Here is a 25,303-nt window from a genome sequence, read left to right on the forward strand (position 1 = left end):
GATGCACCTGCACTTCATGAGGCGAGCATTGGTCTATCCATGGGTATCCAAGGAACAAAAGTTGTCAAAGAAAGTTCGGATATCATCATTTTAGATGATAATTTTGCATCAGTTGTGAAGGTAGTTCGGTGGAGTCGTTCAGTTTATGCAAACATTCAAAAATTCATTCAGTTTCAAATCACTGTAAATGATAAGACAGCCCGTGCAACCAAAGTGAGAAACACTATAATTTTTAATGCCTTTGTCTTTTGCCAAATATTCAATGAATTCAACTCAAGGAAACCGGATCAGATAAATATCTTTCGAAGATGTGCATGATTCTTTCATCTCAGATACAGAGCACAGGCACAAAGGGAAATCAAGTCATACAAATGGAAGAAATAAAAATGACAAGAAACATCATTCCAAGCGAAGCTACAATAGCGATAGTGATCATTCAAGATTGTGGTTTTCATCATATGAGAATAGAATGTTGGTAGATGTTTGAGCTTCAAGGAACTCTATGTTAGTGCTTGATAAAACTATTGGTTGGGAAGCTCCTCTATTCAATATGAGGATGATGTTTTGCTCAATATGCCTGCCAAGCATTTCTGTGGGAAAGGGCACAGTGATTTTTTTTAATGAGAGGGTCGTCAGATGCAGAATTTCTATCTCAAGGTTTCAAATGTGCCGGTATCTTTGGGCACGCTCTCCAGAATAAACACATTACATATGCTGAAGCTGTTTGAAAATAATTCGGATAAGGATGCAGAGAAAATTTCTGAGAATTTTATTCAAGTGGAACAAAAGGACTTGTCAGTCAATGGTGAAAGTAGACCAGAAATCCATGCATTTAAGGATGAGAATGGTGATGTAGCTAGTGAGGTAGACAATTATATGGATGCTCTTACTACCATGGAATCAGAAATGGAAACAGATTCGGATGGCAGAGCCAAACATGAGTTTGATTCAGATTTCAATTCAACACATAAGGAAGCAGGTATTGAAGCAACAGGACAGTTACATGAGAAGGATGGTCAGTGTTCGGACCTTGCTGATGCTGAAGCTACACACTGGCAATCATTTAGCTATGAAAGGAAGACTGTGTTTTTTTTTATTAAACAGCAGTTTCGTAGCGCGCTACGAAACTGCTGTAGGTGTTGTTTTTAGCGCAGAACAAACAGTTTGATGAAGTGACCGGAAATTTTCAAGGGAAAAACCCAAGGGACATATAGGAAACCACATGAAGCCAGCATAAGCCATTCAAATGATGACAAGTGTACGTTTTTGTAAAGTTTTGGGGTATTAAAGAGCTGGGGACATGCTGCTACATTTTCGAAGTAATGGGAGACCAGAACCGAAAAGCTAGGGATATTCCCTAACATTGCTGAGCAGATTAAAGCCTTCAGTATCCAAAGCCAGCGTGGAACATTAACTGCTCATTCAGCCATCTCAGCAAAACGAAAAGGAGAACAGGTGTAAAAGAGCAAAGGAGAATCATTCTACGAGGAAGATAGAATTAGAGATGTAGTTTAATTAGGACTCTTTGTAATTCCAGTTCAGCACTTAATGTATTTAATGAGTTAGTTAAATAGTAGATAGGGGTAATTAGTAGCAGTCATCGAGCTCCCCTCATGCTGGAGGAGGAAGCTCGAATGAGATAGAATAAGCACTCTATAAATAGCTAAGAGAGTGATGTAATAGGGGTTGGATGTTTTGGAGAAGACTATTTTGGTTTATGTATAAACAGATTTCAGTAATGCAAATGACTGTTTTTTCTTCTCAGGATTCACAAAGGATCTTCTTGTTCAAATGTGTGATGGTATATTTTCTTTAATGTTCTTTTACAGTTTTGTTAATGCATAATCACTCAGAACTCATGGATCATGCTCTGACTTCCTGTATGCCTTTGCAAACTGTGGTTTCAAAGTTATGTTTGAACATTTAGATGTTAAGTGCCCTGATTTCTATGAAAAGATAGTGTTATTGTTTACTGAGATATGAGTGACTCCATAAGCCCAATGGAAGTCTTTGTAATGTCTGTCCAGCCAACATATTTGTTAAATTCACTTTGCAAGAGTTAGCCATCTTATCAATATTCAAAATCAATAACCTTTTGAGAGAGCCCTCTCAGGCTAAGGAGGCTAAGCCTTAGTCAAAAGATTGGTCTGAAACAGTTACACAGAGTCTAACTGATCAGCAGCCCTTCAGTGCTTGATTTTGTGATAACAACGTCCAATACCATGGACCAAAAACCATCGCGTCCAAAAAACATGTGTGGAAATCATGCACAAAACCATATGTGGGTCCGCCCAACCTAACATAGGGTCCAAAACCAAAATTTTCCGCGGTGCTGCCCTGGACCCCATAAAGTGGGGTTACGAGTGCCCTTCAAACGCCCTGTTAATTACGTGGAAAGAATATAACACAACCCAACATTCTCCCACTTGTTGTTTTCTTTCCATAGGGGGCCACAAGAGAGATTAGTCATTTTTCCAGCCCTGAAATGCCCATTGTCTCTCTACACCAAGAGAACTTCTCAAAGCTCACAGATCTTGTCAATGTATGTGTAGTATTCTTCAAAGTGTCCACCTTTGCCAGCAACACCTTTTTGTCTTCTATGATATCCCTCACAAAGTGATGCCTAACATCAATGTGCTTTGTCTTTGAATGATAAGCAGGGTTCTTTGCCAAGAAAATTGCACTTTGGCTATCACAATATATCCTTATAGCTCCCTGTATTAACCCCATACTTGAACACAATCTTTGCAACCAAACTGCTTCCTTGCTTTCATGAGTGGCTGCCATGTATTCTGCCTCTGTAGTTGATAGTGCCATTACAGATTGTTTCTTACTCATTCAACTGAATGCACCTCCAAATAGGTTAAACACATACCCACTTGTAGATCTTCTCTGATCCAAATCTCCAGCCCAGTTTGCATCAACAAAGCCACGGATATCCAAAACTCTATCCAATCCTAGTCTTCCTTGGTAGCACAAACCATAATTACTAGTGCCATGCAAATACCTAAAAACCCACTTCACCGTTGTCCAATGCTCCTTCCCTGGTTTTGACATAAACCCGCTCAATACTCCCACTGCATGTGCAATGTCTGGTCTAGTACAGACCATTGCATACATCAGGCTACTGACTGCACTTGCATACGGAACATGGGACATATCCTCTTCCTCTTCTTGTGTCTCGGGACACTGCTCAACAGATAACTTTACACCTACAGGAATAGGAACCTTCACCAGTTTACTATCCAACATATTAAACCTTTGCAGTATTGTCTCGACATACTTCCTCTCGTTTAACTAGAGCTTCCTCTTTTCCCGATCTCTTTTAATTTCCATACCCAAAATATAGTTCGCAGCACCAAGATCTTTCATGTCTAATTTGGAGGACAATTGGGTCTTCAAATCCTGGATAATTTCTTTGTCATTTCCAACCAGCAACATATCATCCACATACAAGACCAAATAAATAACACAGTCACCAATTAATTTAAAATACACACAGTGATCTGCTTTGCTTTTGGTGAAGCCAAGTCCCCGTATAAATGTATCAAATTTATGATACCACATCCTTGGTGATTGTTTTAACCCATATAGAGACTTATTTAACTTACATACCAGTTCTTTCTTACCCTTCACCGCAAAGCCTTCAGGTTTCTTCATGTAAATCTCCTCTTCGAGATCCCTATGAAGAAATGCTATCTTCACAGCCATCTATTCTACCTCAAAATCAAAAGCAGCAACAATAGATAAAAGTAATCTAATAGAATTTACCTTGGCAATAGGAGAAAAAATATCACCAAAATCAATTCCCGGCACCTGGGCATAACCTTTTGCTACCAACCGAGTTTTGTATTTCTCCACTTTTCCTTCTGCATTTGTCTTCTTTTTGAACACCCATTTGCTGCCAATGGGTTTCCTTCCAGCCGGAAACTCCACCAGATCCCAAACCTCATTTTTGTGCAAAGATGCCATTTCATCAACCATGGCCTCTTTCTAGAGTTTTCCATCCTCTGAATCCACTGCTTCCTGCATAGTTTTGGGATCATCATCAGTAATAGACAAAGAAAAATTTGAACAAAAAGCAGATGGGCTATACCTTTCTGGCTGCCTTCTTTCTCAAACTGATCTTCTCATAGCCAGAGTTTGTGGCTTTTCATCTTCTGACTCCTCCTCTGCTATAGAGTCCGATTCTTCCTCCTTTAGCTCAAACTCTATCTTCTCAGGTTCCATTGGTTAGACTTCATGTTTAATAACATCTTTCACCTCTCTAAATACCACATCTCGGCTATACATAACCTTCCTCGTTACTGGGTTCCAAAGCTTATAACCCTTTAAACCATCCTTATACCCAATAAATATGCACTTTTCAGATTTACTATCCAACTTTATTCTTTTCTCCTTTGGAACATGTACATATGCATCACATCCAAATACCCTCATATGTGAAAGAGAGGGTTTCTTACCAATCCATACCTTTTGAGGAGTCTTATCCTCCAACTCTGATGAAGGTGACATGTTGACCAGGTAACATACAGTATCCACCGCCTCTGCCCAGGATTCTTGTCCTAACCCGGCACCACTGAGCATGCTTCTTGCCCTTTCCATCAACGTCTTGTTCATTCTTTCTGCAACTCCATTTTGCTGAGGTGTATATGGAGTATTATTCTGCCATGCTATACCACACTTCTTACAGAATTCTTCAAATTCCTTACTGCAAAACTCTTCACCATTATCTATCCTCAGCACCTTTATCTTCTTCTCTGTCTGGTTTTCCACTAGAGCCTTAAATTCTTTAAACCTATCAAAGACTTCAGATTTCTTCTTAAGGAAATATATCCATGTATTCCTTGAGAAGTCATCTATAAATGATACATAGTACATAGACTTACCCAGTGATAGAACCTTCACAGGTCCAAACACATCACTGTGCACAAGCTCTAATATATGTTTCGCCCTCTTACCACTAGAGGGAAAACTCACTCGATTCTGCTTCCCGTATACACAATTTTCACAGAAATAAAAATCCAGAGAGCTATTACTCATACCTTCTACCAAACCTTTACCATGAAGTATTCGAAGGCCCTTCTCTCCAATATGTCCAAGCCTTTGATGCCACAACATGGTCTTTTCTCCAAAGACCACTAGATTTTCTGCTGCACTTTCAGGAACCATGGAACTGTTGCACCCATCAACAATAGTGCTACCTTGCAGCGTGTACAGAGTTCCAATCCAAACTCCCCGCATCAATACCAGTTCTCCTCGTTCCATCTTGTAGGTATCCTTCTTGAACATTGTTTTTACACCTGCATCATCCAACTTGCTAACAAAAATCAGATTACCGGCTACTGTAGGAATATGTAGAACACCCGAAAGTGTTCTAACCCTTCCACCTTGCAACTTAAAATTTACTTTTCCATGACCAATGATTCTAGCCTTCCTATCATCCCCCAAGAAGACATCACCACCATCATATTTCTCATACTCATAGAACCACTCTCTATGGGGAGTGAAGTGAAAGGATACACCTGAGTCAATCAACCATGCCTCATGATCTACATGTGTACTTGAAGAAGCCAAGTACACATCCCCACCTTCATCTAAGGTGGTTTTCACCTCTACAAAAGGAGCCTCATCAGATCCCTTTCCTTTGTCAGGAGCTTTAGATTTGAAGTGGCCTTCCTTTCCGCATTTCTAGCACACCACCTTTACAAGTTTTCTTGGAGATTTAGATCTCCCTCTAGATTTAGATCTCCCACTTGATGACTTATTTTGTTTATGTTCTGGGACCATCCTCATATAGACAAGGCATCACCATTTTGGCTCTCCATATTTTTCCATCTCATCTCCTCCGTCAGCAAGGGTGAGACTATTTCATCAAACTGCAAGGTAGTTGCATTACTACCTATTGCAATAACCAGACTATCCCACGAATCTGGTAGAGAACACAAAAAACTGATGCACTTATCTTCATATGAAATTTTAATATCAATAGATTCTAACTGACTTACCATAGTATTAAATGCGTTCAGATGCTCTGTCACCGAGTCTCCATCTTTCATCCTCAGGTTATACAACTTTTTCCGCAGGAACAATTTATTCACCAGAGACTTAGATTGGTACAAAGTCCATAACTTGTCCCACAAAGCCTTTGTTGTAGCTTCCCTTGATACATTTACCAATACGAAATCTGAGACAACAATCGTATTATGGTATTTTCCTTCTGATCGAACTTCTTCCATTCTTCATTGGACACTCTCGTTGGTTTAGTACCCAGATCTACCGCGATCCACTGATCTTTATCCACCAACAGATCCTCCATCTTGAGTTTCCACAACTCAAAACTCTAACCATTAAATTTCTCGATCTCTCTCTTTCCACTGCTCGCCGTCTTCTTTCACCACTAGAATTGATCTCGCAGATCACCCACTGAACAGGGTCTACCACAGGCCCGAGCGAACCCCCTCAGTGACAAAGGTGTCCCCTTGAAGCCAAATCTGCTCTGATACCAAATGTAGGTTTTAACCCCATACAGAAATTACCTGCATATGAATTCTAAAACACAAAAAAATAAACAATGCGAGAGCATAACACATAAAACACATATACACAGAGATTTTCCCTTGGATCCCAAAACTGGGACTACCAGCTTGATTTTTCATTATGTTCCTTTCAATGTTATAATACATATTTATACATGCCGAAGCATCCAATATCATGGACCGAAAACCATCGCGTCCAAAAAACATGTGTGAAAATCATGCACAAAACTATAGGTGGATCTGCCCAACCTAACATAGGGTCCAAAACCAAAATTTTCCGGAGTGCTGCCCCAGACACCATAAAGTGGGGTTACGGGTGCCCCTCAAACCCCCTGTTAGCTATGTGGAAAGAATATAACACAACCCAACAAACAATGTGAGACCAAGATTGGATCAGTCCCACCTAGATGGACGAATTACATGGGATCGCGAGAGTTCTTGTACCTCAGACTCTGATGAAGAACTAGAAAGCTGGCAGAATCGACTACATGAGGTGGCTACACTGAGTTGTAACATGATGACCCAGTCGTTGCACTGTGTGTCTTCAGAGGTAAGAAATATGCCTACTTCTGATGGCTTGAATGATGTAGATATTTTTCTGGATGCATTTGAGAGGGAGGTACCAGAAACATACCGCTTCCAAGCATTGGACTGATCACTGCGCACTATGCCCATAAGGTTGTGGGGTATGCATAAGGGAATCTTTGATGATTGGCACAAATGTAGGAGAATGATGAGAACTCACTTTGGGAAGCCAAAGATGCGAATGACAGACAAGTATGATGGGCAGGATGATCTATGCGCACACTTGGCCAAATGGGCTCAGGCTTAGGGAGAGAAGCCCTAACCTGAATGGGTGCACTTGTTCTCTCACACACTGGATGTCATCCCGATGAACTAGAATGTAGAAATAGAGCTCTGCCATGGTACAAAAGAATGGGATATTCTACGTGAAGGATTCATAATGACATTCAATTTTGAAGACGGGTTTGACAGTATTGATGAGGCACTACAAGAGGTGAAAGCAGTAATATTGAGGATATCACAGGATTCTTTAAACCCGATTTAGCCTAAGTGGGCCACTCAACCGAGTCATGCGCTAGAATGCTATAATGTAATCGCTATAGAAGAGGATAAGGATCCGTGAAAGATTAACATCCTAGAAACAGAGGGCCATTGCAAGGTTGAAGGACCGCAGGTTGAGAATCCTAATATAACCGCACCGCTGAAAACAAAACAAGTAAACATTGGTATGGAGGCAGAGCCCAAATTCTCAAAGACTGAATATTACTGGGATGATGTGATGGTGGATAAGGTCGCTAAATTGCTTCGCGAATACTAGGATTTATTACCTACCAAGTTTACAGATCTAAAGGGGATAATCAGGGATCTAGGTTTTATGATGATCACATTGAAGCCTGACGTGAAGCTGGTTAAGAAAAGGCCTTACCATATGAATCCGAAGTATAAGGAGAAGGTCCTCTTAGAGCTAGACAAGATGCTCGCGGCAGGCATTATTGAGCCTATGGAAGAATCTGACTGGGTAAGCCCAATGGTGGTACAGGAGAAGAAGTAGAAGGATGAAATAAGGGTATGTGTGGATCTCAGAAAGATGAATGACGCTTGTGTACATGATCCTTTCCCGACACCATTCACTGATGAAGTACTGGACAATGTAGGTGGCCAGGAAGCATATTCCTTCATAGGTTCTGTGGGTACCACCAAATCAAAATAACGCCAGAGGATAGGAGCAAGACAACCTTTGCGACTGAGTGGGGGTGTTTTCAGTACAACGTAATTTCATTTGGGTTGAAGAATGCATCTAGGATTTTCTCTCGCATAGTGGTTGCTGCGTTCAAATAGTTTATTCATAAGTTTCTAGAAGTATACTTTGATGATTGGACTATGTTTGGGCTGGTGAAAAGACATGTAGAAATCTTGCACCTGATGCTGGACACCCGTCGAAGTTAATAGATCACACTCAATCTGAAGAATTGTTTGTTTTGTGTTCCCTTTGGGACCCTGATGGGTCATGTGGTTTGCAGATAGGGACTGATGGTAGACCCCGCAAAGATTGCAGTGATACTAAACTTAGAGGCACTAAGGAGTGTGAAACAGTCACGCGCTACCCCAGGACATATGGGATATTACATAAATTTTATCAAAGGCTATGCCCAGATCACCGCACCTATGGAAAAGTTGTTGAAGAAGGATGTCACGTTCTGCTGGAATGAAGATTGTGAGAAAATCTTGGATGTATTAAAAGAAAATATGGTCACTGAACTGATTTTAGTCTTCTCGGATTGGAAGAAGGAGTTCCATGTACATGTCGAGGTGTCATGTATAGCGCTGGGAGCAGTACTTGCACAGGCTAGTGGAGATGACTTGGACCATCCTATAGCGTTCACAAGTAGAAGGTTGTCTAAGGTAGAGAAGAGCTATTCCACTATTGAGCGCGAAGGGTTAGCTATGGTATACGTGCTCCATAAGTTTAGGCACTACTTCCTGGGAGGCCATTTTACGATGTATACACATCATTCCATGCTGAAGTACCTAGTCAATAAGCCTGTTTTTGGGGGGAGAATCTGCAGGTGGTTGTTATTGTTCTAGGAATATGATTTTGAGTTTATTGTGAAGCCTGGATGACTGAATGCGGGACTAGACCAGCTATCGTGCATCGAAACAGGGGAAGAGACCACTAATTTGGAGGAGGGATTGCCTGATGCACGCCTTTTTGTAGTGCATTTCGCGGATGCTCATTTTGAGGATATAATACACTTCCTAATGACAGGAACTACCCCAGAAGGATACATAGTCCAGCAGAAGAAGGAATTAGTGGTGCGCGCGACAAATTTCTTGGTCATTTCAGGGCATCTATACAAAATGGGGTCTGGTTAGATATTGCAATGATATGTACCTAAGTTTGAAAGAAGTAGCATCCTCATGGACACACATGAGGGTGCTATGGGAGGAGATTATGCGGGGTGGGCGACCGCGTAGAAGATTCTACACACAGGGTTGTGGTGGCCAACCCTCCATTAGGACTCAAAAGCGTATTGCAAGGAATGTGATGTGTGTCAAAGGACTGGTAGGCCATCGTGGAGGGATGAGATGCCTTTGAATCCATAGATGACATTGCAACCCTTTGAAAAATGGGCGATAGATTTTGTGGGACCCATCCAGCCCCAAGGAAAGATGGGAGCGAGGTACATTATCACTATGACAGAGTATTTGACTTGCTAGGTAGAGGCACAGCCTGTGATGGATTGCACAGGCATGACTGTTGCAAAGTTCCTCTTTGAGCATGTACTGACACAATTTGACTGTCCAAAGATCTTGATGAGTGGTCGCGGTATGCACTTTTTGAATGAGACGATTAGCATGCTAATGGAGGAAGTTTAGGTATATCACTAGAAGAGCACACCTTATCATGTGCAGGCTAAAGAGATAGTGGAATCATTCAATAAAGTGTTGGAGAACGTCCTGACCAAGGTTTGCAATGCTCAACATGTGATTGGGACCTACGCATACCTGCGGTACTATGGGCTTAGCGAACGACATGCAAGAAGTTGACTGGACAAACCCCCTTTAGGCTTGTCTATGGTGTTGAAGCGGTAATGCCTATGGAATATATTGTGCCTAGTCTACGCATAGCAGTGCTCACAGGTATGATGGATCGCAGAGCCTTGGAGGAAAGGCTCGCACAACTGGATGAGCTTGAGGAAGAGAGATTTTTGGTTGGATTTCATCAACATAGGGGGCTCGACTGATAAGGAGAGGAAATTTAGTTGCTCGACCACCGGGAGAGGACCGGAGGGCCCTTACTTCTTCATAGGGACGGAGTCACTCACTATTCATATGGTGAGGGGTCACTCACTATTCCGATGGTGAGGGGCCCTTTTTTTGACTTATTTGCCCCCCCAAATTAAGTCAAAAAAAAATAAGTAAATTGAAACTTTAGTTGCTCGACCACCGGGAGAGGACCGGAGGGCCCTTACTTCTTCATAGGGGTCACTCACTATTCCGATGGTGAGGGGCCCTTTTTTTGACTTATTTGAGAGCCCAATAAGTAAATTGAAACTTTAGCTGCTCTTTAGTTACTTATTTGAGAGGGGCCACCAAATAAGTAAATTGAACCCGGAGGGGCTTGCGCTTCCTAGTGCAAGGACCCGACAGGGGGCTCGACTGTTAAGGCCGCCATCACCTTTAGGTACTCGACCATAGGGAGAGGAGAGGATGCGGAGCACGCTCGACCAACGCCCCCCACCCAATAAGCATCAAGGAAGGCAGGGTGAGGGATTTATCGCTCATCCATCATATGGATGAGGGTGAGCCTGTCGAACTCTCGACCTATGGGAGAGGTACGTGGGAGGTCCATTAGGGGCTCGAATGATAAGGATGCGTAAGCAGGCTCGACTGTTAAGGCCGCCATCACCTTTAGGGTGCGTAAGCACACTCGACTAATAAGGATGCGTAAGCAGGCTCGACTGTTAAGGAGAGGACCTTTAGGTACTCGACCCCAAGGACCTTTAGGTACTCGACTGTTAAGGACCTTTAGGTACTCGACCATAAGGGAGAGGAGAGGGAGAGGATGCGTAAGCAGGCTCGACTATTAAGGATGCGTAAGCAGACTCGACCAAAAGGGAGAGGACCCTCACCATATGAATAGTGAGTGACTCCGTCCCTTTAGGGGGCTCGACTGATAAGGACCCTTTAGGGTGCTCGACCATAAGGGAGAGGATAGGAGAGGACCTTTAGGTACTCGACCCCAAGGACCTTTAGGTGCTCGACCAAGAGGGAGAGGATGCGTAAGTAAGCTCGACTGTTAAGGATGCGTAAGCAGACTCGACCAAAAGGGAGAGGACCCTCACCATATGAATAGTGAGTGACTCCGTCCCTTTAGGGGGTTCGACTGATAAGGACCTTTAGGTACTCGACCCCAAGGACCTTTAGGTACTCGACTGTTAAGGACCTTTAGGTACTCGACCATAAGGGAGAGGAGAGGGAGAGGATGCGTAAGCAGGCTCGACTGTTAAGGACCGAAGGCGCTCGACCATAGGGAGAGGACCCTTTAGGGGGCTTGACTGATAAGGACCTTTAGGTGCTCGACCATAAGGGAGAGGAGAGGAGAGGACCCTCACCATATGAATAGTGAGTGACTCCGTCCGTTTAGGGGGCTCGACCATTAGGGAGAGGAGAGGAGAGGGAGAGGAGAGGAGAGGGAGAGGAGAGGAGAGGACCTTTAGGTGCTCGACTGTTAAGGACCTTTAGGTACTCGACCCCAAGGACCTTTAGGTACTCGACTGTTAAGGACCTTTAGGTACTCGAACATAAGGGAGAGGAGAGGGAGAGGATGCGTAAGCAGGCTCGACCATAGCCCCCCCCACCCAATAAGTAAATTGAACCTTTAGGTACTCGACCATAGGGAGAGGAGAGGGAGAGGATGCGTAAGCAGGCTTGACTGTTAAGGCCGCCATCACCTTTAGGTACTCGACCCCAAGGGAGAGGAGAGGTGCTTGACCATAAGGACCTTTAGGTGCTCAACTGTTAAGGACCCTTTAGGGGGCTCGACTGATAAGGAGAGGAGAGGGAGAGGGCCGCCATCGAGAGGAGAGGAAACGAGCAACTCTCTTTTGGGGTAGGGGCCCCAAAAGGGAGGTCCGTCAGGGTGCGTAGCACGCTCGACTAATAAGGCCGCCATCGGCTCGACTGGTAAGGAGAGGAACGAGAAGAACTATTAAGGCCGCCATCGCTCGACCAACGGGAGAGGAATTTATTACTTGTCCCGCACCGGGCAAGGAGAGGGGCTCGACTGATAAGGAGAGGAACTTGAAGAACCACCGGGCCGCCATCGCCTTTCAGGACCTATTAATAATGAAGTGCAACAACGGAGAATGCACCTAAAGTATTTGACTGTTCCGGCCGTCACGTAATAAGTCTTAACCTCATGCCCTGTGCCGTCCAACCAATATTGAGTACTTCACGCACGTCGGGAAAGGAAGCGCTTGGGATAACGGTAAAGTAATCACTTGGGTGGGATAACCTTGCATCGCATCTTTCTGGCTGGTTCCAACGATGGAGTAGTTGGAGCCAACGAATAAAGGCTCTTTCCGTAATCCGGGAGCTCTCTATTTTTCCTATCATGTTTCTCCTATCATTTTATCCCTATGCCATAATCAAAATATTCTTTATGTGTACTACTTTTTGACCTGGTGCTCGAACTAGTAATTAATGGTCAATTTCGATCCTTTCGGTATGCGTTGCGAACACCTTCATTTTTGGGATGACGTCTCCTATTTGATCTGGAGAAGCGAGAATCATCGGAACGAATAGAGCAGATGGTCCAACCGCAGAACTTCTTCTTTTTCATTACTTCCATGGTCGTGCCTCGTGGCACGGCAGCACCCGTACTATTGAAATGGTTAGTCGGTAGAGATGTTCCCACAGGTGCTCCTTCTTCCAGTGGCACTATAATCCCTATTCCTACATCTCTATTACCCTCTCTAGTCTATCTACATCCCAGGGGATTCATACGCTCTATGGACGAAGCGAAAGGTATAGTGTTGGTTGGAGCAAGCCGCCCTATTCTATTACCAAACCTAATTGGGATAAGCTCACCCGAAACTAGAGCTAAAGACGCATCATTTTGCTCCGTTTTCGTTCTTCATTTTATTCTTCTCGGATTCATGGGAGACTTGTCATATCCAGAATCTTTCCGCGGTGTGCTCTGTTTACTATTATTTCGTACCCTTCTCTTACCATACAATCATGGGCGCGATAGGTTAGCGAACAAAGGGCTCCGAAGAAAACGCCAAACGCTTCGGTCCAACGGGAATGATGAGACACGACGAAATGACAAGATAAGGTGCCCCGGGAGCTTGTGCCCCCCCCCACCCCCCCATTTGGAAATAAGGGAATTCGGGCCTGTAGCTTTCCCCGCCCCCCCTTCGTCGGGTGGTGCTTGTGGGGGGGGTGTTCCACCCGAGGCAGAAATTGGGCTTGAAGCGCGTTCTCTCGCCAACCCAACGAGTCGACTGCTGATGGCTGTTGGTCACGGCTACTACCGAAAAGCTCCAATGAATATGAATCTTTCACATGGAGGAGTGTGCATTTTCATTATGGGTGTGATTTTGTCGCGCGACCCGTGGCTGGCTTATGTTTCGACCATAATTGCTGGAGGGCCCATGCCTCCTATTTCTTCAGGACGGGCGGCGTGAACTTCGGTTCAATTCGGGTATTCAATCCCGCCGCTGAGATGCTCAGTTGACTCCTGAACCTTTATTGATAGGAAGATGGCTCATCCCCAAATTCGTGCATGAGGGTCGGGAACTTTGGATGAACCAATGTGAATGGGTGTAAGCCCCGCTGCTCGGAGACACCCAGTGCTGACCACACCGAGAGACACTAGTAATCACCGCAGGTAACGCCAGTTGGCGAAGTGGCGTTAAGCATCCCCAGCGGTACGGAAAGAGAGGTCGTGATGATACCATCTACGTCCGTACCGCTCCTCGTGGAGTAGATCCCGCATCCAACCATTTGATTGACCAGGGAACGGGATAATTCCCACTAAGCCCCGGTTCAACCGGCGGGCCAGCCGGGCCGTGAGCGCGGTGGGAACAGGATATTCCCAAAAAGCAAAAACCTCCAGGCTCGCCAATGAAGGGCCCTGATGTTGGCAAAGCCAACCACGCCCCCCCTCCTTTTTCCATAAGGATGGGTAGGGCCGGGGGGGGGGGGGGGGTGGAAGCGGACGTGGGGACTCGGGGCCAATGGCGAGCGAGGAATGAGATGGGCAGTTCATTTGGATCTATCTCCGCTCTGATAGGAAAAAAAGATTGGTCAGACGACAATTATTATTTTTTAGCCGCCGCTTACTATATTATATAAATACCGTATAAAAGCAGCACGAAAAAGCATGGCATGATCGATACATTAAGCTGCCCACCTTTAAGGTAAATGACCTGGTTTTGTTATATGATAGCAAGTTTGATGAATTTCCAGGGAAATTCTGAATGCACTAGTTAGGGCCTTATGTCATTAAGAAGATTATCGATGGAGGAGTGGTACAACTAGTCAAATTCAATGGAGATCCCTTCCCAGTAAAGGTGAATGGCAGTCGGTTAAAGCCATACACTGGTGGTCCGACCATGTGATTAGATGAAGGCAACACAGTCTTAGCGCTCCAGGCAGCTGAAAGCAGGTGCAGGACTATAAACTACATTTCCTAGAATGGGGAGCTATGCAATTGGAGGATTGTTCGAAGCTAGGAAGTTTCACTAGGTTCGCGAAAACGTGGAGGGAGTTGCGCTATCTAGGGAGAAATCGTGCAGGTTGACCAGAAAGTGACCGTTAAGGTCACTGTTCATGATTTGATGGTTGAAATGCAGCCAAATGGAGTGGGTGACCGGCATTTAAGAATAAATTTATGGATCAGATCCTTGAAAATCTGCCGCCAATCTGACATTAATGGACCGAATTTTGGGGGAACGATTGGATTTGAATTCAAAATGCCCTATAAATTACAAGTGGTTGTCCAATGAAAAACACTTGGCATTTTGAGAATTGATTTGTTGAGTTCTCAGGCGCACATGAATCACGAGCACTACAAGATTCTGATAGCTAGTAAAGTATTTGAGACATTTCCAAAAGAAACATAAGATTTTTTTACAGAAAACATGTTGGCGCCCATCAAAGCTATAGATACTGAAAGAGAAGAATTAGTACCGGAAGTTGAGATGGAGGCAGAAGTAGTTGCTCCAGAGGTCACCGAGTTGCTCTCTGAAGTCCCTAAATCATTGAGAATGCCGGGACTGAAGGTGACCCCAACCAAGAAGACTATAAGGGATAAAAAGGGCAAGCAATCTGCTATACCGGTGCATGCATCGCCAAAGAGAAACCCACCAAAACCCACCGCATAGGAGAAGGGAAAAGCTATAAATTTGGAGTCGAAGGAGGAAGACATTGAAGACATCCCCATGGACGATGTGGATGTGGGAGTCGAAGTAGAGGAGGTTGAAACTTAGGGTGTGGACCCTATTACATGGTTGTTGGAGTATGTCCCTCCATGTAAGCCCAAGACCAAGGAACCAAAGGACATCGATGACAACAAGAATCCCCTACAAACCCCTCTACTACAGGACAATTTTTTTTCCGATAGACCACTCTTGGCACGAGTGTCATTGCTGAAACTTAAAGATTGGGACTTGGCCGATCACGAGAAGTTCCCACACCTAGTGACTGAGCAGCTAATGCATCACATCATTGATATGAATATGATTGACCGCATTGGATTCACAGAGGTGGCTCAAGGGAGTAGAAAAAGCAGGGTTTCTCAACCTTCTTTAGGTTTCGCACTACAACCGCACCCTGGTGATAGACAATTATGATGGGCAGGATGATCCGCGCACACACCTGGCCAAATGGGCTCAGGCTTATGGATAGAAGCCCCAATCTAAATGGGTGCACTTGTTCTATCACACACTGGGTGTCATCCAGATGAACTGATATGTAGAAACAAAGCTCCCATATGGTATGGGTGAATGGGATATTCTGCGTGAAGGATTCATAATGACATTTAGTTTTGAAGACGAGTTTGACAATATTGATGAGGCACTACAAGAAGTGAAAGCAACAATATTTAGGATACCGCAGGATTCTTTAGACCTGACTCAGCCTGAGTGGGCCACTCAACTGAGTCACGCACTAGAATGCTATAATGTAACCGCTGAAGAAGAGGATGAGGATCCGTGAAAGATTAACATGCCAGAAACAGAGGGCCATGATGAGGTTGAAGGACTGCAGGTTGACAATCCTGATATAAGCCCGTTGTTAAAAATGAAACAAGTAAACATTGGTATCGAGGCAGAGCCCAAATTCTCGAAGATTGGATATTACTGGGACGAAGTGACGGTGGATAAGGTCACTGAATTGCTCTGCGAATACCAGGATTTATTCCCTACCAAGTTTACAGATATAAAGGGGATAATCGGGGATCTAGGTGTTATGAAGATCACATTGAAGCCTGAGGCAAAGCCAGTTAAGCAAAGGCCTTACCATCTCAATCCGAAGTATAAGGAGAAGGTACTCTTAGAGCTAGACAAGATGCTCACGACAGGCATTATTGAGCTTGTGGAAGAATTTGACTGGGTAAGCCCAATGGTGGTACAAGAGAAGAAGTAGAAGGATGAAACAAAGATATGCATGGATCTTAGAAAGATGAATGATGCTTGTGTACATGTTCCTTTCTTGACTCACTTCACTACTGAAGTGTTGGAAAGTGTAGGTGGCCAGGAAGCATATTCCTTCACTGATGGGTTCCCAGAATACCTCCAAATCAAAATCTTGCTGGAGGATAAGAGCAAGACAACCTTCGCGACTGAGTGGGGGTGTTTTCAGTACACCGTAATTCTGTTTGGGTTGAATAATGCACCTGCAATTTTCTCTTGCGTAGTGGTTGCTCCATTCAAAGAGTTTATTCATAAGTTCCTGGAAAGTATACTTTGATGATTGGACTGTGTTTGGGCTGGTGAAACGCCATGTATAAAGCTTGCGCTTGATGCTGGACACCTGTCGAAGATACCAGATCATGCACAATTTGAAGAAGTGTCTGTTTTGTGTTCCCTTTGGGACCTTGATGGGTCATGTGGTTTTTAGACAGGGACTGTTGGTATTCCCCGCAAAGATTGCGGTGATACTGAACTTGGAGGTGCCAAGGAAGTGTGAAACAGTTGCACGCTACCCTAGGACATATGGGATATTACAAAAAGTTTATCGAAGGCTATGCCTACATCACTGCACCTATGGAAAAGTTGTTTAAGAAGTATGTCACATTTTGCTGGAACAAAGATTGTAAGAAGAGCTGGGATGTATTGAAAGAAAAGATGGTCACTGTGTCAATTTTAGTCTTCCCGGATTGGAAGAAGGAGTTCCATGTACATGTCGACGTGTCATGTATAGTGCTGGGAGCAGTACTTACATATGCTGGTGGAGAGGACTTGGACCATCCTATAACGTTCGCAAGTAGAAGGTTGTCCAAGGCAGAGAAGAGCTATTCCATTATTGAGAGCAAAGGGTTAGCTATGGTATACGTGCTCCATAAGTTTAGGCACTACTTTTTAGGAGGCCATTTTAAGATGTACATAGTTCACTCCACGCTAAAGTACTTGGTCAATAAGCTTGTGTTAGGGGGGAGAATCTGCAGGTGGCTATTATTGTTCCAGGAATATGATTTTGAGGTTATTATGAAGCCTGGATGACTGAATGTGGGACCAGACCATCTGTTGCGCATCGAAACAGGGGAAGAGCCTACTAATTTGGAGACGGGATTGACTAACATGCATCTTTTTGCAATGCACATCGCAGATGGTCATTTTGTGGATATAATACACTTCCTAATTACAAGAATTTCCCCGGAAGGATACACTATCTAGTAGAAGAAGTAATTAGTGGTGGGTGCGAAAAATTTCTCTGTCATTTCAGGGCATATATACAAAATGGGGTCTGATGAGATATTGTGAGGATATGTACCTAAGTTTGAAAGAAGCAGCATCCTCACAGACACTCATGGGGGTGCTGCGGGAGGACATTATGCAAGGAGGGCGACCACGTAGAAGATTCTACACATAGGGTTGTGGTGGCCAACCCTCCATCATGACTAAAAAGTGTATTGCAAGGCATGTGATGTGTGTCAAAGGACTGGCAGGCCATCGCAAAGGGATGAGATGCCTTTGAATCCATAGATGACATTGCAAACCTTTGAGAAATGGGCGATATATTTTGTGCGAACCATCCAGCCCAAAGGAAAGATGGGAGCAAGGTACATTATCACCATGACGGAGTATTTGACTTGCTAGGCAGAGGCATAGCTTGTGAAGGATTGCACGAGACTGCTGCAAAGTTCCTCTTTTAGCATGTACTGAAACGATTTCACTGTCCAAATATCTTGATGAGTGGTCACAATATGCACTTTCTGAATGAGATGATCAGTGCGCTAATGGAGGAATTTCAGGTATATCGCTAGAAGAGCATGCCTTATCACCCGCAAGCTAACGGGACAGTGGAAGCATTCAATAAAGTGCTAGAGAATGCCCTGACCAAGGTTTGCAATGCTTAGTGAAGTGATTGGGACCTACGCATACCTGCGGTACTATGGGCTTATTGAAGGACATGCAAGAAGTTGAATGGACAAACCCCGTTTAGGCTTGTCTATGGTGTTGAAGCGGTAATTCCTATGTAATATATTGTGCCTAGTCTGCGAATAACAGTTCTCACAGGTATGATGGATCATGGAGCCCTAGAGGAATGGATTGCACAACTAGATGAGCTTGAGGAAGAGAGATTTCTGGCTGGATTTCACCAACAGGTCCAAAAGCAGTGCGAAAAAGCATGGCATGATTGGTACATTAAGCTGTGCACCTTTAAGGTAAATGCCCTGGTTTTGTTATATGATAGCAAGTTTGATAAATTTCTAGGGAAATTCTGAATGCACTGGTTAGGGCCTTATGTCATTAAGGAGATTATTGGCAGAGGAATGGTATAGCTGGTCAAATTGAATGGATATCCCTTCCTAGGAAAGGTGAATGGTAGTTAGTTGAAGCCATACATCGGTGGTCCGACCATGTGATTAGATGAAGGCAGCATAGTCTTAGTGGTCCAGGCAACTGAAAGGAGGCACAGGACTATAAACTACACTACTCGGAATGGGGAGCTGTGCAATTGGAAGATTATGCGAAGCAAGGAAGTGTCACAGGGTTCGCGACAACGTGAAGGGAGCTACTATACCTAGGGAGAAATGGCACAGGTTGACCAAAAAGTGACCGTTAAGGTCATTGTTCATGATTTTATGGTTGAAATGCGGTCAAATGGAGTGGGCAACTGACATTTAAGAAGAAATTTATGGCTTAGATCCTTGAAAATTTACCGCTAATCCGACATTAATGGACCAAATTTGGGGGGAATGGTTGGATTTGAGTTCAAAATGCCTTATAAATTCTAAGTGGTTGTCCAACAAAAAACACTTGGCATTTTGAGAATTGAGTTGTTGAGCTCTCAGGCGCACATGAATCGTGAGAACTATGAACTTTTGATAGCTAGTAAAGTATTTGAGACATTTCCAAAAGAAATAAAAGAGTTTTTACAGAAAATCATGTTGGCTCCCACAAAAGCTGTAGATACCAAAAGAGAAGAATTAGTGTCAGAAGTTGAGATGGAGGCAGAAGTAGCTTCTCCAGAGGTCGCTGAGGTGCTCTCTGAAGTCCCTAAATCATCAAGAATGTTGAGACCGAAGGTGACCCCAACCAAGCATACCACAAAGGATAAAAAGGGAAAGAAACTTGCTATATTGGTGTGTACATCACCAAAGAGAAACCCACCAAAACCAACTGCATAGGAGAAGGGAAAAGCTATAAATTTGGAGTCGAAGGAGGAAGAAATTGAAGACATCCCCATGGATGATGTGGATGTGGGATTCGAAGTAGAGGAGGTTGAAACCCAGGGTGTGGAACCTATTACTCGGTTGCTGGAGTATGTCCCTCCACGTAAGCCCAAGACCAAGGTACCAAAGGACTTCGATGACAACAAGAATCCCCTGCAAAGCCCTCTACTGCCGGACAAAATTGTTTTAGATGGACCGCACTTGGAATGGGTGCCTGATCTTGGTGGATGTTGGTGGCCACCCACCTATCCCACTTGGACCTCTACAACTGTCTCTTTCAGTTTTTCAGTTTCCTAAATTGTAGCAGAAATTACTATTTTTAGCAGTTTTTCGGGTCTTGAACTTCCAGAGCCATTTTTGAGGCCCTAAACAATGTTTTTTTGGAAATCTACCGCCATCAATTTTTTTTCTAGAATCATCTTTTTTGTCATAGTCCTCGGACAACTATTTCCAACAAGTCATCATGCGCATCAAATGGAGATAATATGACCAAGTCGTGACGCCAGGAAGTTGGCTGTCCAACTCACCCTAACGGGGCCCATAAACTCGGTGTTACATCTCCTCGAGTTAGGGTTTTGGTTATTTAAGGTTTCCTCATATTGTTCAATAATAAAAAGGCCCTTGAGCCTCATTGTAAGGCAGTTCAGAGGCATGTAGCCGCCAGATCTCTTCTCAGAGATAAGCTACCATTTCCTTAGTTGGTTTATTTTCATTGTTGTTTGTAAGCATATTTTAGTATTTTACATTAATGAAATGAAGTATTATTTCCACTGCATCTCTGTGTTTATGGTTATCTCTGTAATTTGTTGCATTCCTGTTTAAATCTGAATCAGTGGTATCAGGTCGGTTTGATTTTTTTCTTTGTTTTCTTTGCATGTCCCCAACGAGGTCAGGATATAAGGAGTTAGGGCTTGAAATGGCCAAACCTTTGCAAGAGCAGCTCCACAAATCCTGACGACCTACCATGGTGGATGAGAAGAAAGATGAGGGGGTAGGAGATCCTATCAAAATCTTGCTCGAAGAAGCCCTCGAGCAACAAAGGAACACAATGATGGACAACTTTTCCCAAATCCTTCAGCGGCTACCCATAGGTGACACATCGGCTTCTAATAGCTACTCTGGAAACGCCACACTATTTAAGGTACAAGTTAATTTTGAAATACTCATATTTGAGGGTTAGATAGACGTAGATGCCGTAGATAAATGGTTAAATATGCTAGAAGGGTATTTTTATGTTCATGAATTTTCAAGCCAAGAAAATATTGTTTTCGCTCTTCTCAAAGCAGCCCCCCACGTCAAGGACTGGTGGGAAATCTATTGTGAGCAGAAGGATGAAAGTACAGGCTCGCAATTTTTAGCTGCACCCACTTGGAATTCATTCTGGGATGCCATCAAGGAGAAGTACTACCTTGTCAAAAGCTACGAGGAAAAATACATAATGTGGACCACGTTGCGGCAAGGAAGGGACCAAGATGTGCCAAAGTTTACCAACATTTTTCATACCCTTCGCACACATTTGGGTATCAAAGATTCTAAGCTGCATCTGGTACTCAAATACCGGTTGCCTACATAGGTACATCCAGGAATAGATGGAGTTCCTGAACATCTCCTCACTTGGCACGACGTTCCAATACGCTATCAAAATCGAGCAGAAGCTTAAACAGAAGAAGCAAGACTGTGGATCTTCGAATCCGAAGACTAAAGGACAAGGCCAAGGTGGGGTGACCCAAGACAACCCGTCGAAGCCGCAAGAAAACAACACCACAAAGTTGAAGAAGGACATAGGGAAGTGGTGTGAGTTCCACAAGAGCCCCACTCACAACACAAGTGAGCGTTGGATCAAGTAGTCACTGGTGGCCGAGTTGAAGGCTTCAGAATCAGATGCATGTTCCGACCCTAAGTTAGAACCCGACAAGGGGAATGGCAAAGGGAAGCAGATCATTGATGTGGAGCCCAGTGCCATTGTTGCGACTTCCAAGATCCAGAAGAATGAACTCGAAGATCCAGAGGAAGGGGATTGTCTTTTCCACTCATAGATGTGGGTGAAGGGTTCGCTGCTGCAATTCATTGTCGATAGTGGCAGCCAAAAGAACCTCATTTCAGTAGAGGTCATGAAGGGGTTGGGCGTACAGTATCAGGTGGCTTCACCAAGGATGAGATAGTCGAGTCTGCCAGTAGTGCCGCCTTCCCTACAACATCAAACCCTTCACAGATGAGGTATTTTGTGATGTTACACCTCTAGATGTTTGTGATGTATTATTAGGCCATCCATACATGTGGAGGCGACAAGTTGTGTATGAGTCAAGGCCTCACACTGTCATTATTTCTTTGGGTAATTCACTATAAAGGATACCGGAGGTAGCCCCACCTACTGCCACCTCTTTGATCTCTGCTAAGAAATGTAGCAAGCTCATCTCCCAGACTAGAAAATTCATTTTCTGTTTGGTTCGCTCCGAAAGTAAGGGGAAGATTGTCGCCACATCCATGACCCCCGCAAAGGGTTCCTCCATGTAGCAGTAGCAGTAGCAGAGGGATATAGTCATGAAAGAACACAAGAACATATTCTCCTCACACACAGGGATACCACACAAGTTTCAGGTGGGCAACAAAGTCTGGTTGCATCGGCAGAAAGAACACCTTACCAGAACCCATCATAAGCTCAAACCACTTCGACATGGTCCTTACAGTATTACCAAGGCCATGGGAAATAATGCTTTGGAGCACAACATTCCTTCATTCCTTCGCTTGCACCAAGTGTTCAATGTGGAATGCCCTCGACCATGCTTCCCACCATTACTGAACACATCAGAGATTACATAACAACTCACTAGGGACCAAGTTCAGCAGATGGAGGAACTCAACGCAATGGGTACCATTACTTCCTAAGGGGGGAGGAATGATCCAGGAGGATGTTGGTGGCCACCCACCTATTCCACTTGGACCCCCACAACTGTCTCTTTCAGTTTTTCAGTTTCCTAAATTGTAGCACAATTTACTATTTTTAGCAGTTTTTTAGGTCTTGAACTTCCAGAGCCATTTTGAGGCCCCAAATGATGTTTTTTTGGAAATCTACCCGCGAGCGTAATTGTATCTAAAATCCTCTTTTTCGTTGTAGTCCTTGGAGAGATCTTTCTAATGGGTTATCATGCGTGTCAAACAGAGATAATATGACCAAGTCACGACCCTAGGAAGTTGGTTGTCCAACTCACCCTAATGGGGCCCATAAACTCTTGGTGTTACATCTCCTCGAGTTAGGGTTTTGGTTGTTTAGGGTTTCCTCTTATTGTTCAATAATAAAAAGGCCCTTCAGCCTCATTGTAAGGTAGTTCAGAGGCATGCAGCCACCACATCTCTTCTGAGAGATAAGCTACCATTGCCCTAGCTGGTTTATTTCTATTGTTGTTTGTAAGCATATTTCAGTATTTTACATTAATGAAATGAAGTATTATTTCCACTGCATCTCTATATTTATGGTTATCTCTGTAATTTGTTGCATTCTTGTTTAAATCAGGATCAGTGCCACTGCTAAAACTTGAAGACTGGGACTTGGCCGATCATGAGAAGTTCCCACACCTAGCGATTGAGCAGCTGATGCGCCACTTCATTAATACGAATATGAGAATGACTGCATTGGAGCCACGGAGGTGGTTCAATGGAGTAAAAAAAGCAAGGTTTCTCAACCTGCTTTGGGTTCCGCACTACAAACACACCCTGGTGACAGTTTTGGTCATCAAGCAGCTGGTGTGCTTGGTGCATGATGGGTGTCTATGGCTGGAGGAGTTGATACCCATCACAGGTAGGTTGATTCATCGAATAATGTGATTTCTATATACAAGCGAGAATCCAGCCATGATATTTGGCAGAAAAGGTGGTGAACAGGCTCTCACAGAGTCTATGAAGGAAAAAGATAAGTTGGTGAAGAAGATGCATGGATATGCTATATCCAGCATCTGTGACCCTGCTATGAAGGTAGCCACACAGATCCTCATGGGGAAGTGATGAGGAAGTGTTGCACCGATGACGTGCCGATGCTTGTCATCACGCTAGAAGCATAGTGCGCTGAAGGAGTCTAGTTCAACTCGTCAGACTAGCTTCGCGGAGAGTTCTTCACGAACTGTCGTGAAGCACAAGAGATCATCAAGACATTCCATGTGGGTGGCTCTTGTTGTCAATTATGCTGGTAGCGTGGGAGTTACCAGAGGGTAGCCAGTTCCCTTCGGTCACACCAAACCTCCCAGAAGTAGCGAAGTATGTTTCGTTGGGTGACCAAGGATGCGCAGCAAGTTAGGGACAACAAGATCTTTTGGATCTTAATGGAGATGAATATCTGGATGGACATCAATCACAAGCCATGATTTTCACCTATAGTGTAGGCCAACCTGCAGGGCTATGACGAATTTAAAGTAGACTTCCATCGGGTATCCATCAGGGCACGGAAGTACCCTGTACAGAAATGGTACGACTTACCTTATTTGGCAACAGACGATGCCATTGACGTGGTTCTTGATTAATGGCCGGCAGTGTGGTGCTCTACAACTGACTTGGCGGTGGGAGGAAGCAAGTCCGCCGTGCAGAAGAAAAAGGAGGAGGCTAAGCTTAGGATGACATAGTTGGCTGAAAAAAGGAGAAAGGATGTCACTAATAAGGCCTAGGCAGAGTGTGAGGCCATGCAACAAATAGGGAATCAGACAGGCGAGATAGAGCGGGGCTTTGACAAAGGTGCGAGGTCACCTTCACTTGAGATAGAGGAGGAGACATAACAGCACGGTGTAGACCCTCAGGAGACATCTGCCAGCATCAAGCGCCCAAAAGAGCTGGAAAAAGGAGGGCCTGAGAAGAAATCAAAGGCAACGAAAACCTCATTGGACCCCATCACATTAACACAGGGTGACTTACATGATATTGGTGACACAGTGAGGGATGTCACCTCAGAGGCCCTACAAAAATTTGAGTAGCAACAACAAATCATCCTGGGGGCTATCTAGACAGGGTTGTAGGAGTTGCAAACCCGCGCGTCGCAGGTTGGCACGGTGTCTACCATCCTGGCTAGCGGCATTTCAGGGGTTGCCAATATGCTATGCATGAAGGCCTCCAGTGTGATAGTGTTACCTGATGGAGCACTAACCACAAAGAATGAGGCTAACAGGCCCATTGTCAGCGCCCTAAAAGGAGTAGGGTTGAACTTGGCAGTGCTCCCGTGTGAAGTGCTCCATCTCTTGCAGGATGGAGTGATTGCAGAAATGAGGGCCCGTGAGCACTGTGCCCTCTAGGTGATCATTGAACAATAGATCAACAATGAGTAGATGGCTCTATAGAGAAATGCTATCATCGC

This window comes from Pinus tabuliformis, chromosome J (genome assembly GCF_031772625.1).
Source record: "Pinus tabuliformis cultivar Carrire ecotype Pingquan chromosome J, CPIR1, whole genome shotgun sequence".
Lineage (NCBI taxonomy): Eukaryota > Viridiplantae > Streptophyta > Pinopsida > Pinales > Pinaceae > Pinus > Pinus tabuliformis.